Below are 17,776 nucleotides of genomic sequence, written 5' to 3'. Positions count from 1 at the left end.
TACCTGTTCTTGAAGTACCTAGGTAACGAATCTGTACAATCTCTCCCATAACAACTGATCCCTTAAACTGTTAGCCACTAATCGTGTCGGTTAGCCACAAATCTCTAACTATGTATGTTCCATTCAATTTGTAGCATCTTTCTAATCATTGTGAACCGCAGTGAACTTCACCGTCCTGCGGAATATAAACTGTTATTGTTATTATTATCTCTAAGAGTAAATTACACTGGCTTCCAGATATTGCCAGAATTCATTTTAGGCTCTGTAGAATGGTTTTTAAAAATTTTGATGGTCTGGCCCCACAGGGTATAGTGGATCTTATTACTACTGCAGGCAGGTAGGACAGATCACTCCTCTACATTCAGTTTCCTTGCCAGAAGTCAACTTCTTTTTTCCATCAGTCCCCCTCTGTTTGGAATGAGATCCTTTTTTTTTTAAGAGCAGAAGGTAATTACTTGACATTTAGGAGATATTTGAAAACATATTTATTAAAAACATTTCTGATTAATCAATGCAGTCTTTCACATTGTAGCTTTTTGAACTGTATGAAGAATCTTTTTCATTATGCTTATAGTCAAATATATTTTATTGAGCTCAAGAAAACCTAGCAGATATACAAGACGAAATGCAGACAAGCTCAAATTTTTTTTATATATTACAAAACCCCTCCCCCCTTCAAGTAACCCCCCCCCCCAAACGAACCCCCCCAAACCTCTCCCCAGGTCCTCCTTCCAAGTACAACAATATAAGCAAAGACATAGGCATACCAACTGTAACATGGTGATACAGAAAAACATTTAATCAACAGTTAAGCAAACGGCTGCGAGCCAAGGGAGTCATGGTAGTCCAAAAGGGTTCCCAAGTGCGTTGAAAGATGCGCCCTGGCAGAGAGGAAAAGTCCATCACATCCCTCCATTCCCACATCAGGAGAGTAATCATCCGACATCGCCAAATGGAATAATCTGGCGCTTCACCCTCAAGCCATTTCAGCAAGATACATTTCAAGGCAATAAGGACAGTCCACTTAAGGAAAGCAGTAGCCCCCCTTTGACGTGGGTAATAATGGGGAACAGCTCCAAATAAGAACAAAGGGGAGCGCTGAATTGTAATGTTCCAAGTGCGCTCTACAAAAAGAAAAATGGCATTCCAAAAATATTGAATATTAGGACAAGTCCAGAACATATGTCCCAAGCCCGCTTCAGGGGCCTGGCATCTAAGACAGTTAGCTGTCTCGCGGAACCCAGAAAGGTGAGCCCTCTTAGGAGAAACGTACAAACGGAAGACCAACTTATAATGTTGCTCCCAAAAGGTGGTATATTTGCGAAGGTCAGGCAACCTACTGACAGCCTGCAAAAGTATATCATTAGGTAACGCTACAGCAAGATCACGAGCCCAAGCATCCCGCAATTTAGAATGATCAAACAAGGGGGCTCATCCTTCAAATGGCGATGATGGAATTTAAGGGGAACAGGAAGTTGGGAACCAATGGTAAAAGCCGTAGACAGCATCTCTTGGCAAGAAGCCTTCAAAGAACTAGAGGGTAAAGAAGAAATGTAATGTTAAATTTGCATATAAGCAAAATAATCGGATGGGAGATCAAAATCTTCCTGCAGCTGTGCAAAAGACTTAATTTTTCTATCATCATCAACCAACTGAAACACATAATGAATGCCTCTTGTTTCCCACCGAGCAAAACTAAGCCCATCCACCCCAGGGAGAAAGGAGCTATTAAAGCGGATAAGCAGAAAAGGAATTATAGAAGCAGAGAGTGATTTTTGCAGACCCAGTGCCAAACCTTCCACAAGGGACGGTGTAGCACCCTAGTAGAGAGAGGCTCAGGCAAAGAAGAAGGAATAGAGTGAAGATATGCACTAAAATGAGTAGTTCGGAAACAGAAAAGTTCCAAAGGGGTGTTGGTGAAGGCAGAAGTGAAAAGATCATTGATATGGTGCATGCCACATCCAATAGGTCAGATAGCGAAGGTTCAACAAACCCAGTCCACCCTTGTACCACGGAGCTGCTGCCCATTTGTAAGGCAGGCGAGGCCGCTTCCCAGCCCAAAGAAATCTCTGAACCAAGCATTCCAGTCGGCATTCATCCCGAGAAGTCAAATAAAGAGGAAGGACTTGAAAGACATATTTCATTATGCTTATTACCTGGATCTGTTCACAGCTGAGTATTTGCTTTTTCTAATCCACCATGGGCACTCTTTAGGGCAGAGGCAGAATATAATGTAATGTAAATTAGCCATATAATTATCCAGGGTCCATAGTGCTGCCCAGGTAACTCCTGGCTCTGCCCCAGACCACAATTGGATAATGCCATAGCAGTCATGATGGATAATAAGCAGCATTCTTTGGTATATGCCACTGAATATTCAGGGGGGGTGGGGGGGGAGAGTTAACCGGTCAACACTAGATAACTGGGTGGAAGCCTCTCCTACCCAATTAACTAGTGCTAAATATCACCCCTGTTGTTCCTAAAACCTGGAATGATGCATAAGCAGAACTGAACCAGTAACAAGCACCTAGTATTGTTCTTGTTTGCTTTTTGGTGTGAAAAAAATTGCGTTTTGTTTCTTTTCCATCTTCACGTGGAAATGATGGAGCCATGTAGAAGAGGTCAAAAGGAGAATGACATGAAGATGAGTGAGACAGAAGTGAGTACAGTGGTAGAAGTGTGGTAATGGGGAGTAGCAGAAGGAAAGATGGTAGAGGCACTGATAAAGGACCACATTATTGAGCATCTTGACGGACAGGATCTGATGAGGACCAGCCAGCACGGCTTCAGCAAAGGAAGATCTTGCTTGACGAATTTGCTGCACTTCTTCAAGGGAGTAAACAGGCAGATAGACAAAGGAGTCCTGGTCAACATTGTATATCTGGATTTTCAGAAGATGTTCAACAAGGTTCCGCATGAACAACTACTTCAAAAAATTGCAAGCCATGGAATCGAGGGTGAAATACTCACGTGGATTAAAAACTGGCTGGCGGATAGGAAACAGAGAGTGGGGGTAAATGGACAATACTCGGACTGGAAAAGTGTCACCAGTGGAGTGCCACAGGGTTCGGTGCTTGGACATATTTATAAACGATCTGGAAATTGTGAGGTGATTAAATTTGCAGACGATACTAAGTTTTTCAGAGTAGTGAAGATGCAGGAGGATTGCAAAGATCTGCAACGTTACATAAACACGCTTGAGAAATGGGCCGCAACATGGCAAATGAGGTTCAACGTGGATAAGTGTAAGGTGATGCATGTCGGTAACAAAAATCTTATACACGAATACAGGATGTCTGGGGTGTTACTTGGAGAGACCCTCCAGGAAAGAGACTTGGGAGTGCTGGTCGACAGGTCAATGAAGCCATCCGCGCAATGCGCGGCAGCAGTGAAAAGGGTGAATAGGATGCTAGGAATGATTAAGAAGGGGATCACGAAGAGATCAAAGAAGGTTATCATGCCACTGTTCCGGGCAATGGTACGCCCTCACCTGGAATACTGCGTCCAGCTCTGGACACGGTACTACTCGAAAGGGTCCCGAGAAGAGTGTCTAAAACGGTTAAGGGGCTGGAGGAGTTGCCGTACAGCGAGAGATTAGAGAAACTGGGCCTCTTCTTCCTTGAAAAGAGGAGACAGAGGGGACATGATAGAAACATTCAAGATACTGAAGGGATTAGACTTAGTAGATAAAGACAGGTTGTTCACCCTCTCCAAGGTAGGGAGAACGAGAGGGCACTCTCTCAAGTTAAAAGGGGATAGATTCCATACAAACGTAAGGAAGTTCTTCTTTACCCAGAGAGTGGTGGAAAACTGGAATGCTCTTCTGGAGGCTGTTATAGGGGAAAACACCCTCCAGGGATTCAAGACAAAGTTAGACAAGTTCTTGCTGAACCGGAACATACACAGGTAGGGCTGGTCTCAGTTAGGACATAGGAGTGGACTGCTGGGCACGATTGACCACTGGTCTGACCCAGCAGTGGCAATTCTTATGTTCTTATGAAACAGGAGGTTGGGAAAGGAATGAGATGGGAAATGGGAAAGCTGGAGCATGTGAAAGGGAGATGGAAAGTTGATAGGTAGCAGAAAAGTTTTTAAAAAAAGGGGGTGAAATTTGAGTGGATGGAAAGACAGAAAAGAAAAAAGGGTGGGAAGAGCTAAAAAAGGAAAGTATATCAAAGACAAGTATAATGAGGGAATGAAACAAGATAGGAGAGAGGAGAAAAGTAGCCAATAGAAAGTTACAGGAAAGCAGTAGTGACAAAATGGGATCAACATGATGGAAAAATAAAATGTCCAGACAACAAAGGTAGACAAGTGTTTTAGTTTAAATTTATTAACCAGAATATATTAGCTTTGGGATGTGCTTATCACAAATCTTAGTATTGGGTTCAAAAGTTAGCAGACAGTCGATGGGGGGGGGGGGACAGTGGCCCTGAGCCCCAAATGGGAGTGTACCATTTTTCTCCCACCCCCCATGCCCCTTGTTCAAATGCATAATTTAAATACCTAAGCAATAGGGAATCCCAAAGCCTTGCCAGTGGAAGACCTCTTCCATTAGCCAGAAGGTATGAAAAAGAGGTTAGATTTCATAGCTATAAAAATTGCAGATAGAAGACAGGCAAAAAACCTTAATTAAGACTTTGAATATTCGGTTGGCAAGGAAGTTTTGTTTTGTTTTTTTTTAAAGCCAGTGAGGTTGTTACCCTTTCTAGTCCTCAAGCAAGACAAGTTCTGACTTGGGACAGGGCTCTGAGGCTTTTTCCTCCTTGTAAAAAGTATATTTTCATGGTTGAGAATTTAATAATTTATAAATAAAGGTACAAGAGAAGTGGAGGAGTGTATTAGATTTGAACCCCACTATGTACCTTTCTCCATTGAGAATATTGACCATTTAAACCTACGCTCTGTTTTCTGTCTTTCAGCCAGTTCTTAATCAATAATAGGACATTATCTCCTATCCCATGACTTTCCTCAGAAGTCTTTCATTAGGTACTTTGTCAAATGGCCTTTAGAAAATTCAAATACACAATATCAGCTGGTTCAACTTTATCCACATGTTCATTCGCCCCTTCAAAGAAATGCAGTAGATTGGTGAGGCAAGATTTTCCTTGACTAAATTCATGTTGGCTTTCTCTCATTATTTCATGCTTATGCATATGTTCTGTCATTTTGTTCTTTATAATAGTCTCTACCAGTTTGCCCGGCACTGACATCAGACTCACCAGTCTATAATTTCCCAGATCACCTCTGGAACCCTTTTTAAAAATTGGCATCACGTTGGCTACCCTCCAGTCTTCTGGTACTATGCTTAAATTGAATCATCTTTTTTCTTTGATATTACTGAGTATTAGACTATAGAAGTTCACCCAGAACTACTGAAGTTACTGTCAGAGCTTGATCCCTTGGGTTCCAACTCGTATGTGATGATTCTAAGGTGGCCAAACAGGTTGAAAAGGTGACAGCGAAAGCTAGGAGAATGCTAGGGTGCATAGGGAGAAATATGGCCAATAGGAAAAAGGAGATATTGATGCCCCTGTATAAGTCTCTGGTGAGACCTCATTTAGAATATTATGTATAATTCTGGAGACCGCACCTTCAAAAAGATATAAACAGGATGGAGTTTGTTCAAAGGAAGGCTACTAAAATGGTCAGTGGTTTTCATCATAAGGCATATGGGGACAAACTTAAAGATCTCAATATATACACTTTGGAGGAAAGGCGGGAGATATGATAGAGGCGTTTAAATACCTGCATGGCATAAATGTACATGAGGCAAATCTCTTTCATTTGAAAGGAAGCTCTAGAGTTAGAGGCATAGGATGACGTTATGAGGCGATAGGCTCAGGAGTAATATAAGGAAATACTTTTTTACAGAAAGGGTGGTAGATTCATGGAATAGTCTCCAGATAGAGGTGGTGGAGATAAAGATTATGTTTGAATTCAAGAAAGTGTGTGGGATCTCTTAAGGAAAGGAGATAGTGGATGCTATGGATGGGCAGGCTGGATGGGCCATTTGGCCTTTATCTGCCTTCATGTTTCTATGTAAACTTCCATCCTGCATCTGCCCTCTGTCCTCTTCCTTCCAGCATCTCTCCAGTGTTCCCCCTCCATCCAACATCACTATCTATCCTCTCTCCCCCTTGCATCCAGCATCCGTTATCTCTTTCACCCTCCTTCCATAAAGCATTTCCCCTCTCTCTCCAGTCTACCTCTTTCATCCAGCATCTACTTTTTCTCTTTTCAGTCTCCCCGTTCCATCCAACATCACAGTCTACTCCCTATCTCTCTCTCCTTCCTTCCATCCAGTGTTTGCTTGTTCTCCCCCTTTTCCATAAAGCTTCTACTCTCTCTCTTTCTTCCTCACTTCCATAAAGCTTCTGCCCTCTTTTTCTCTCTCCTTTTCATCCAGCATTAACTCTCTCTCTACCCATTTCATCCTCTCTCTCTCTCTCATCTTCCATTCAATCTGCTCACTCACTCCTCCTTCCCTGACCTCTATCACCGCTGCTGCTTCTCTAGTCCCACTAAATATCAATTTACCACCTGAGTTGAGAAATTTCAACACACAAGTTCCTCAGAATGCCACACTAGATATTCGTGTGGTAGCCGTCCTCATAGGAACTCTTAAGTGTGTGAGTTTGTTATTTTTTAACATTTCATAAAGTGCAAGTGCTTCAATGAATAATTATCATTTTTGTTGTATTTTTAAATCGTTATCATTTTTGTTATATTTTTAAAGAATTACTGCAAAAGCAAATACTTAGCTTTTATAAAACTGGGTCTGCCTCAATCCCCACCGACGCGTTTCATAATTTCATCAGGGTCGGGGATAGGGAGAGCAGAGCAGTTTGAAATCTGAGCATATATGCCCATCTGAGCAGATAAATGGCCCATCCAGCCTGCCATATATGCTCAGATTTCAAACTGCTCTGCTCTCCCTATCCCCGACCCTGATGAAATTATGAAACGCGTCGGTGGGGATTGAGGCAGACCCAGTTTTATAAAAGCTAAGTATTTGCTTTTGCAGTAATTCTTTAAAAATATAACAAAAATGATAACGATTTAATAATACAACAAAAATGATAATTATTCATTTTGTGTTGAAATTTCTCAACTCAGGTGGTAAATTGATATTTAGTGAGACTTTAATATCTTTAATATCTAGATCTAGCAATATGCTCAGATTTCAAACTGCTCTGCTCTCCCTATCCCCGACCCTGATGAAATTATGAAACGCGTCGGTGGGGATTGAGGCAGACCCAGTTTTATAAAAGCTAAGTATTTGCTTTTGCAGTAATTCTTTAAAAATATAACAAAAATGATAACAATTTAAAAAATACAACAAAAATGATAATTATTCATTGAAGCACTTGCACTTTATGAAACGTTAAAAATAACAAACTCACACACTTAAGAGTTCCTATGAGGACGGCTACTACACGAATATCTAGTGTGGCATTCTGAGGAACTTGTGTGTTGAAATTTCTCAACTCAGGTGGTAAATTGATATTTAGTGGGACTTTAATATTGTTGCTTTGGTGCACATTTGATTTTGCTTCTCTAGTCCAGCAGCGGAAGTAAAACAAGCTAAACCCATCATGGAGCTACACTGTACATAGGTACATTATGAGTTAATTTGAGTCCAAAGAACACAGTGCATAAGATAGGGTGTAGGGCATGGTCAGGGATGAAAGATGCGAGAGCTGCTTTATTCATCAGAAGGAGAAACTTGAATGAGATCCAATATGTAATGGGTAACCAGTGCACACAGGTAAGAAGGGGTGTGATATGATCAAATTTTTTGTCCTGCATAGAACTCATGCTGCCATGTTCTGTACAGTTTGAAATTGAATTTGAGAGAGTGGTAAACCAGCATAAAGAGAATTGCAGTAGTCTAGCTGTGAAATCAAAAATGCATGACAGGCCATGTGTAAAGTGGAAAAGTCGAGAAAATCATACAAGTGAAGAGAAACAAAACAATATCTTACAACTTGTAGCATGGCCATCCCTTAGAGCATAGCAGGGACTGACACACAACCACAAAATAGCCCTGGCATGCTTCCCCAAGAGGGAGGAAGTACCTGTGGTGGAAAGCTTACCTTGTGGATAAAAGTCAGAATGGCACCACACAGGTAAGTAGTCAAAATAATGATATCAAATTTATTTCTCATCAAAACTTGGCAAAACAAAATGTGAAAAAAGAACCCAAAAATAACAGCAATCATGAGCGAAACAAAACAATAATGCTGTACTCACCAGCCTGGTCTAGTTAATTTCTAAGCATTCAGCTTATGTTCCAGGTAAGTCCTAATAGAATAAAGCATAAGTTCAGTCACAAGTACTCTTTGGGCCAAACACAAAACTATATCTTTGCACTGCTGTAGCTCTTCTCTCCTTTGCAGGGATTAAGGAGCAGAAGGTTGGCGGATTTGCCAAAGTAGTACCTTGCCGAAGCAAAATACAAAAATAGACCCACAAAAATCCACCACATAGATGTTGGGCAATCCTGCTCCCAACTTTCAGGGTTTTCACAGCTCCAGGAAGGACATTGCTAGTGCTGCCTAACTGCAGCTAAGCCTCTGCTTGTAGCGGCCATCTTGGCAGAAAAAAAAACTTTCAAACATCCCAAAACACTTTGTTAGCAGTTCTCTTTCCTCAGCCAACAATCAATTTATCTTCCTCAAAAGTGACAATTTCACACAACATTTCTGCAGCTAAATAGTTGTCCCAGCAGCAAAACAGCCAAACCCCAAAAATCCAGGAAAAAAAAACGTTTCAAAACAAACACACAGTCCATTTAACTTACTTCCATTTCTTCTGGAACAGCAAGTTCTGGCAGAGCACTCCAGTCCATGGCCTCTGGTTCCTGGTTCCTCTGGGCTTCTTCCTCTGCCTCTGGGCTTAGCATTTCTACATTTGCCAGTTCCTGAGAAGGTGGGGGCTCCTTCCACGTGGGAGCTTCCCTGGGCTGCCCCCTTCTCTGAGACAGCCAGCTCTCTAAATGCTGGAGAGCTGCTGTGCCACGTCCAGCCCAGGGGAAGGGCTTTCTGCCGCTAAGGCTGCCTTCTAACTTGTTTGGTCAGTAGTTTCAAAGATGGAGGATTTAAAGGGACCAAACCGTTTTTCCCAGGGCTATGTACTAAGTCCTGCCTAAACTCAGCCTGAGCTTTCTGGTCCTGTTCCTGACCAGCAGGGACATAATGGTCGGCCCTAACCAGTTTCACTGGTCGATTTCTGGGGCTCCTAACTGGCACAAGACTGGAACAGGAATCGGGCTTGTGACAAACTTCACACACCTGCTTCTTAAATAATAATTGGGAATCAAACCAGGCCCCTAGTTATTTAAAAGTAGTGACTAAACCGAGTAACATGGGTTTGTTCAAATAATACAGTGCCAAAATAGAAGGTGGCAATGGTCCATTCAAACTTTTGCATGAACTTGTTAACACACATTAAAGCAAATGCACTAGCTCGCTAAAGATTCCATGCCCATTCTCAGCGCCCTAGCAAAAATATATATTTTTTTAATAGCTAACACGTCAGTGCACACTGAGAGGCAAACTACTGCAAATCGCTTTAATGCATCTTGCAGCAATTCTTTTTCCTCACATGAAGCTCACATTAGCATGCTTAATGTAGTTTAGTAAAATAGTATGAGCTGTCTTTTTTTTTTTTTTTTATAAATCTTTATTCATTTTTAAAACTCACAATAAGTGTAACATAAAATACAATCATTTTATACTTTAACATCACTTAATATATCATCAAATTGGAACTCTCATCAAATATTCCCCCTTCCTTATACCCAACAATTATTCATATGCAAAGAAATCATGAAATATTCCCATACCCCCCCCCCACACACCCTGGATGTATATGAACAAAAGGGAAAAAATTAATATGTATTATATGGAGTAATTTGTAAATCTTTACAGTATCTTGTTAATGGCTCCCAAATAACCTGAAATTTCTTAAAATTTCCCTGCTGCATGGCAATTATCCTTTCCATTTTGAATATGTGACACAAAGAGTTCCACGAAAAGCTATAATTCAGCCTATCCCAATTTTTCCAATTATTCATAATCTGTTGTAAGGCAACCCCTGTCATAATGAGTAAAAGCTTATTGTTATTAGAGGATATTTGGCTTTTAGCCCTCATTGACATGCCAAACAATACGGTGTCATAGTACAAGCTGTCTGATCCAGCGGTGGCAGTTATTGGTAGGTGTTGTTGCTTATCTGAACAAATAATGAAACAACAATAAGAAACAATCAAAGAAGCTTTTATTTGAGAGTTTGAATGTGTCATTTTATTTAGGGGTATTACTCTTTTCAAGCAGTGACAAAGGAAGCTGTGCACTGAATCGTGGCCACCCTCAGGCCTATTCCACCTTACGCAGATTGCTACCAATTTTTATGTTAGCAGCTCATATTTGATGGAGACTAGATAAGAGTTAAAATACAGCTTTAGATGTGGCTTGTCGATTGCTTAAATAGTGCCTTGAAAATACTTTAAAGATAACATTGCTGTCGCTTTCAAACTGCAGCAGAAAGATCTTTAAAGAGAGCCAGAGACAAGTGACTTCCTCACTTATAGGTTTCTATCTTATTCTTACAAAGGACACGTAATTAATACACAACATGCGAAGAAAATAAAAGATAAAGAGAGTTGCGACATCCAGAAATCCAGTCTGCCCAAGACAAAACACTGAAAGTGGCATACGGTGTTTGCTGATCCTCATCTTTCATGAGGACAACTAGGTTAGCTTTCTCTGTGTTCTTGGGTGCTGAAGAAAAACCATCCAGAAGACCACCATGTTAGAGGGCAGGAATCTGCAGCTTCCAGCAGTTTCTTTCCGCCTTGAATAGCTGCCTTTGCCATTCTTCAGAGACTACCTGAGAGAGCAGAACATTAGCTGTCTCTACCATCACCTTTCCAGAAGGAGAGGCCGAAGAAAGGTGCGTCAGCGCTTCCATTGGTTGAAGAGGTGTATAGATAGTGCTTTCTTTTCGGACCAACAGCTAAAATATGAGATATGAGAACTAGAAAAGATTCAGAGAACAAAAATGATAAAAAGGATGGAAAGGTTTCATAGGTTAGAAGAGACAACTAAGAGGATACATTGATAAGAGGTCTATTAAATCATGAGCAGAGAGAAACATGTTAATAGGGAAGTTATTTAAGCTTTCAAATAGTACTAGGCAGTAGTGATTCCTTGCCAAGTCACTGATCTAGGGTTTTGTTTTTTAAACTTATTTCTTTTCCCCATTGGTGAAGCTGGATTGGAAGGTGGAGGCTGACATTAGTTCTGACCTGGTAACTATTCTTTTATTAGTCCTAGTACAGGGCTACATTTCTAAAGGACACTCTAAGAAACTAATTCAGCAGATTAAAAATCAATTTGAGAGAGGATTTTTTTTTTGTAGTTGATGCAGAATTAAGCTGGCCAAATCTAGTAGTCTAGCTGAGTTTTAAAAAAAAATGTCTAGGCAAGTCTTTGGTGAAAAGTCCATCAACAATTACGAGTATTAGTCAGGTGAAGGCTATATCCCGATTCTTTTTATGTGTGACTTATTCACTGTTTACTCCTCATTGCGTTTATTTTACAACATGGAGGTGCCCTCTCATCAAGGCTACAGTTTTCTGTAGGAGAAGGTGCCAAGGATGCGTCAGGATAGCTGAACTGACACACTTCCTCAGCCTTTCTGTATAAGGGGAAAGGGATTGGGACTTGTATACCGCCTTTGTAGTTTTACAACCAAACTCAAAGTGGTTTAAATATAGGCATTTTCCCTATCTGTCCCGGTGAGCTCACAATCTAACGTACCTGGGGCAGTGGAGGAATTGAGTGACTTTCCCAGGGTCACAAGGAGCAGTGCAGGGTTTGAACCCACACAACCACAGGGTGCTGAGGCTGTAGCTCTAACCACTGTGCCACACTCTCCTCCTTAAGATAACATTAGAGCAGATTTATGTCCCATATAAAGTATATTTGCTGCCCTAACCCCACTATTTACTCCTGCAGTTTTTGGGGTTTTTTATTTATTAAAAAATGAATATACCGCATACAGCTATGCGGTTTCCATATCACATACATAAAATCTTGTTTCCCTCCAATTATACATATAACATAGATATGTCTAAACAACATCGTTGATCGTCCCTATAATAGGGATAGAGCACACATTCAATCAATTCAGAAATACAAGCAAGCTTTAAATCATACATTGATGTCAGTTTCTATATAAAATAATGAGAACTACTCTGGTGGTCAGATTTTTTTTTTTTTTTTAAACAGCTAAGTAAATATGTAAATCTATGAAAGGGATTCCACTATAAAAAGCTTAAACTGTAAAACAAGCCTTTGCTGCTCTATTACAGCATAGTAGAATTCCCCTAATTTCTCAGTCTAATTTAGAGGTCCTTTTATTGAGGTACACTAAGCTCTAAAGCAGGCTTAGTGCTCCGAAAAAGGCTTACTGAAGGATGCACTAAAGCAGTTGTCTCAAACTCGCGGCCCAGGGGCCACATGCGGCCCGCCAGGTACTATTTTGAGGCCCTCAGTATGTTTATCATAATCACAAAAGTAAAATAAAACAGTTTCTTGGTCATATGTCTCTTTAGCTATAAATTACAATATTATTATTAAGACTTAGCCAAAAGGAAAGATTTATAAACTATAAAGAGTTTTACCTCATGCAAAATTGTCATTTCTTTAATAAGACATTAGCTATTTTTTCTGAGGCCCTCCAAGTACCTACAAATCCAAAATGTGGCCCTGCAAAGGGCTTGAGTTTGAGACCACTGCACTAAAGCATCTTGCGTTAGCTTTCCCTTTCGCAGTATTTCTTTTTAAATTTCTTTTTGGAAGGGGTGTGTTGGGGGCATGGAAGAACTATTCAGGCAGCCCACTCACATTAGCACAGGGTCACTGCAGGAGAACTTAGCACCTCCTAAATAAGTAAGTGGTTCTGTTAATTATTTGCATTTGCTGGCACTAATGGCACTATCAGCGCACAACCTGCAAATTAAAAAAAATTTGAGAATGGTCTATTTTATGTCCATGCTAGAAATGGGCTTAGCATGTGTGAAAGTCCCACCTTAGGACGTGCTAAGTCCATTTCATAGAGCATCTTTGTAAAAGGGCCCCCTTAGGAAAGTGAGGCAGGGTTTGTGTAAGTAACTGGAGGCTGTACTGCCGCTCTCCTTTTCAAGCGATGACTGAATCTTCAACCACATCAAGGGCAGGCAGAGAACTGGTGGCTAGACAATTATTTAGGTCAAGCAAAAGTTGATCTGAAGGTATGCGATACTGCATAAAATCAAATTCTTAGCAGAGGACCCTTGCTTGAAAATAAGGTTAGCACACCATTAAGATATTTAAGAGGGAATTCATCAAGCAGTGTTAGGGCTTAATGCACCTTTAATGTGTATTAAAGGAATTAGTGCATACTAAGGTCCCCTTTTATGAAGCTGTGTTAGGCTTTGTTATCACTGGCTGTGGCTTTTTTATCACTGGCTGTGGCGGTATTAGCTCAGGCGCTCATAGCAATTCTATGAATGTCGAAGCTAATATAGCCAAGGCCAGCGATAAAAACACCTAACACGTCCAGGGTGGGTGGGAAGATATATTTTTATTTTGAGTGCAAATTGTTGGATGTGTAGTGGGGGAGGGGGGTGATATATGTATTTGTCATAGAATATAATTTTAATTGATATTAAGTGCTGTTAAAGTATAAAATGACTGTATAATATGTTGCACTTATTTTTGGCTTCAAAATGAATATAGATTTATTAAAAAAAACAAAACAAAACTAACATGGCTTCATAAAAGGGGAGGGGGAGTGAATTCTAATGCCTTTTTTTATACCTATGGGCTTGTACCTTTTTTCTTTTTAACTAGTCTCTCGCATTGGGGTGGGAGGGGGGGAGGGGGTGACTGTTTCTTGATTTGGTATGTGTGGTTGGTGAGTGGATGGTATGTGAGTGTTGGTGTCTGTTGGGTTCTGTATAGGTTGCTGGGGCATTGGGGGTAAAATGAAAAATGAGGGATTGAAGGTTTCGGTCTCTAATCTTTCTGATTGGAGCATTTACAGTTTCTGTTATGTGCTGTGATATTATATATCTGTGATGGGGTGCTAAGGGCTTGTACCTTTAAAGATGCGCTAATTCCCTTAATGCACAATAAGGTCTGTTATAACCTAATGCTGCTTGATGAATACCCCCTCCCCCTTATTATTTTCCTGAAGTAATTTAAGAAGTTGCTCATTAAAGACCATGTAAAACCTTTCAAAAGGTCTCTTAATCCCCACACCTGATTTGTTCAGGCCTTTTATGTGGATGAATCAGCCCCCTCCTTGAGTCTCACTTTGCTTTCCTCTTCTTTTTCTGTCTTGGCTCATTTTATTCATTCTTGCTTCCTCGTTCTCTTGATCAAGGACGGCATTTGCGAGCACATCGAGAGGAATGACCTACTGAGAACAAGCCAGCATGGATTCTGTAAGGGAAGGTCGTGCCTAACGAACCTTCTGTACTTCTTTGAGGGAATAAGCAGTCAGGTGGACAATGGGGAACCCATAGACATCATTTACCTCGATTTTCAAAAGGCTTTCGACAAGGTGCCACATGAAAGGCTGCTTAGGAAGCTGTGGAACCACGGGGTGGGAGGGGATGTGCACAGATGGATCAAGCACTGGTTGTCGGGTAGACTGCAGAGGGTCGGAGTGAAGGGCCAATATTCTGACTGGCGGGGAGTCACAAGCGGTGTGCCACAGGGATCGGTGCTGGGGCCGTTACTCTTCAACATATTTATCAATGACCTGGAAAAGGAGGCAAAGTGCGAGGTTATAAAATTTGCAGACGATACCAAACTGTGCGGCAGAGTTAGGTCCAGGGAGGAGTGTGAGGACATGCAAAGGGACCTGGACAAGCTGGAAGACTGGGCAAACAAATGGCAAATGCGCTTTAACGTGGAAAAATGCAAGGTCATGCATATAGGGAAAAAGAACCCGTTGTTCAACTACAAATTGGGGGGGGCATTGTTGGGAGACAGCAGACTTGAGAGAGACTTGGGTGTGCTGGTGGATGCATCACTGAAGCCATCTGCACAGTGCGCAGCAGCCTCGAAAAAAGCCAATAGGATGCTGGGCATCATAAAGAGGGGTATAACAACCAGGACGCGGGAAGTCATCATGCCATTGTATCGAGCGATGGTGCGTTCAGTATTGGTCGCCGCACCTCAAGAAGGACATGGCGGTACTTGAGAGAGTCCAAAGGAGAGCAATGAAACTGGTAAAAGGGCTGGAACACTGCCCATACGCCGAGAGGTTGGATAGGCTGGGGCTCTTCTCTCTGGAAAAAAGGAGGCTCAGGGGAGATATGATAGAGACCTTCAAGATCATGAGGGGCATAGAGAGGGTGGATAGGGACAGATTCTTCAGACTGAAGGGGACAACAGGTACGAGGGGGCATTCGGAGAAACTGAAGGGAGATAGGTTCAAAACAAACGCAAGGAAGTTTTTTTTCACCCAAAGGGTCGTGGACACTTGGAATGCGCTACCGGAGGAAGTGATCAGGCAGAGTACGGTACAGGGATTCAAACAGGGATTGGACGGATTCCTGAGGGATAAAAGGATCGTGGGATACTGAGGGAGGAGCTGGGATGTAACACAAGTATAGAAAGCTAACCAGGTAATAAGTATAGAAACCCAACCAGGTCGTGCATGTGCAAGAACGGAGGGTTAGGACTTCGATGGGAAGATAGGACTTCAATGAGAAACCAAGGTGGCAAGGGAGCCCCTTCTGGTGATTCAGACAGGTCGTGACCTGTTTGGGCCGCCGCGGGAGCGGACTGCCGGGCAGGATGGACCTATGGTCTGACCCGGCGGAGGCACTGCTTATGTTCTTATGTTCTCTGCCCTATCTCTGCATTTTCTTAGTCTTCTGTCTCTTTGGCTAGCAATAGCCACATCTATCAAAGGTATCTTTGAGCAATATTGCCCTTAAGATATATTGACAGCTTTGGAACCTCTGAAGAAGGCTGGACATCTGCGGTGCAATGCTCCCTCTAAGGTTCGGCCGGGTGCGTACATATTTTTTTCTCTAAGCAACAAGTTCTTTAAAAAAAATTTGTGTGAGCAACAAATTCTAAAACTCAACAAATTTTGCAGATCTGCAAGTATTTTTGAGAGCAAACATGTAAAATCTGTGAGCGACGCTCCTAGAATGTATGAGCGATTGCTCATGTGCTCAGCTTAGAGGGAACATAGCTGTGGTGACCAAAATTGTCATGAGTTGGCTGCTCAGGATGATAGAATACACAATGTGATAAATGTCTTAAAAATCTAAGACAGAACATTAGATCTTCAGTACATATCATTATATTATCATTATACATTATATATTAATTAATATCATATTATAGCTAATACTGCTCTAATAAGACACTTTCATTCATTAGCAGAAAGATGACTGTGGACAGTGACTAGTTACTGCCCAAGCAATTCAAGCAAATATCTTAAAGCAAAAAAGCTATTACGCTACTTTTTTTATTTATTTATTTATTTTTTTAGCAAAAGTGAACATTTCTTAGTAATTTTCAAAAACTTGAGCTTTCGCCACCTCTCTGAATGAAAAATGCTAACCTGGACCATAGGAGATACTGTCAATTATTTCTTTGGCCTTAAAGTTAAGTGCTCATTCTATGGAAATTTCATAGCTAAATGCTAATGGCGACTGTTTGAATTTATTTTTTTTTTTTTTAAATCTTTATTCATTTTCAAACTTAAAATAGTGCATATAATAAAACATACAGAATATTTGAGAAACATCACTTACATTTTATAAGAAAATATATGAAAATTATTTTCACCCCTCTCCCCTCGATTTCAATATAATTTTTTTTTAAAAACCAATCAATATTACATTTATATTTTTAATACAGCAATCACAATATACTGTCTTGCTCCCTCCCCCCCCTGGATGTGTGAATTATAACCAAAAATATAGGGAAACACCATTCAATTAGAATTAATAAAATTAGTCAATGGACCCCAAATCCATTTAAACCATTTGTTACCCCCTTGCTAACTGCTTGAACTTTTTTATTGGATAAGAAAGGACCAACCTAATATATTGGCATCTGATATGTGCTAAGTTTTAAAATGTGCATTAAATCATAGTTTATAAATTTGCCCAAGTGATGATCAGACTTGATTCAACAGAACAGCAAAGTTTCTCAGAGCATAAAATGTCTCTCCGTGTTGTGTGCTTTGTGTGAGTCCCATCTTTTATCATTTGGGAATGACTTTTGGAACTGCCTCCACCAAAATTTGGCAACAAGTTCATGGCAGAGGCAACTGGCTTTTTTCAAAGTGGAGGCAAGGCAGAGTTGCCAATTTTCAAAAAGCAACAACAAAAAAGCCCAAACTGTTAAAATCACTTTGCATTCTCTTATAGCATTGGAATGGCTGAATCAAGTTCCATCAATATAACCATCAATGTAGTGGGTCATCAAGAAAGCATTCATACCAGTACATCAAGAGAATTGTAGCAACGGGAATTCAGATTTTGACCTCAGAGTTTAAAGTACTCATCTGGTCTGTCATTCGTCATTAATCCCTGCTGATATTCTCATATTTTCAACATTTTATATACTTTTCGTAATCTTTTTGTTTTACTTATTATTATTTTCAATAGTATAATATTTAGATCACTTAGCTTCTTTAGCGAGTATGCATTCTGTGATCTACTGGTTCACCAGTGCTGTCCCAGCAT

General features: G+C 40.8%; 1 protein-coding gene and 1 long non-coding RNA gene across 4 annotated transcripts in view; one reads left to right on the top strand and one right to left on the bottom strand.

Annotated features, from left to right (window-relative positions):
• CD247 (CD247 molecule) overlaps nt 1–17,776 on the top strand; it is a 170,715-nt gene that overhangs the window by 51,290 nt on the left and 101,649 nt on the right. Inside the window, exon 1 of one of the 3 annotated variants that reach the window (XM_033941620.1) lies at nt 10,832–10,959. The exons of the other annotated variants lie outside the window; for them this stretch is intronic. The gene's annotated coding sequence lies outside the window, so the exon portion shown is untranslated. Of the gene's footprint in view, nt 1–10,831; nt 10,960–17,776 lie in introns of those variants that run through there. 3 annotated transcript variants of the gene reach the window in all.
• LOC117359235 lies at nt 1,317–8,921 on the bottom strand. The gene is made up of 3 exons (XR_004539192.1): nt 8,807–8,921; nt 8,257–8,307; nt 1,317–1,533 (listed from the first exon to the last, which is right to left on the bottom strand). It is a non-coding gene; the product is annotated as an uncharacterized LOC117359235 (long non-coding RNA).

The sequence above is a fragment of the Geotrypetes seraphini genome, chromosome 4 (assembly GCF_902459505.1).
Source record: "Geotrypetes seraphini chromosome 4, aGeoSer1.1, whole genome shotgun sequence".
Taxonomy (NCBI): Eukaryota; Metazoa; Chordata; class Amphibia; order Gymnophiona; family Dermophiidae; genus Geotrypetes; species Geotrypetes seraphini.
The sequence above is the reverse complement of the archived record's forward strand: the minus strand, read 5'-3'. Positions and strand labels throughout refer to the sequence as shown.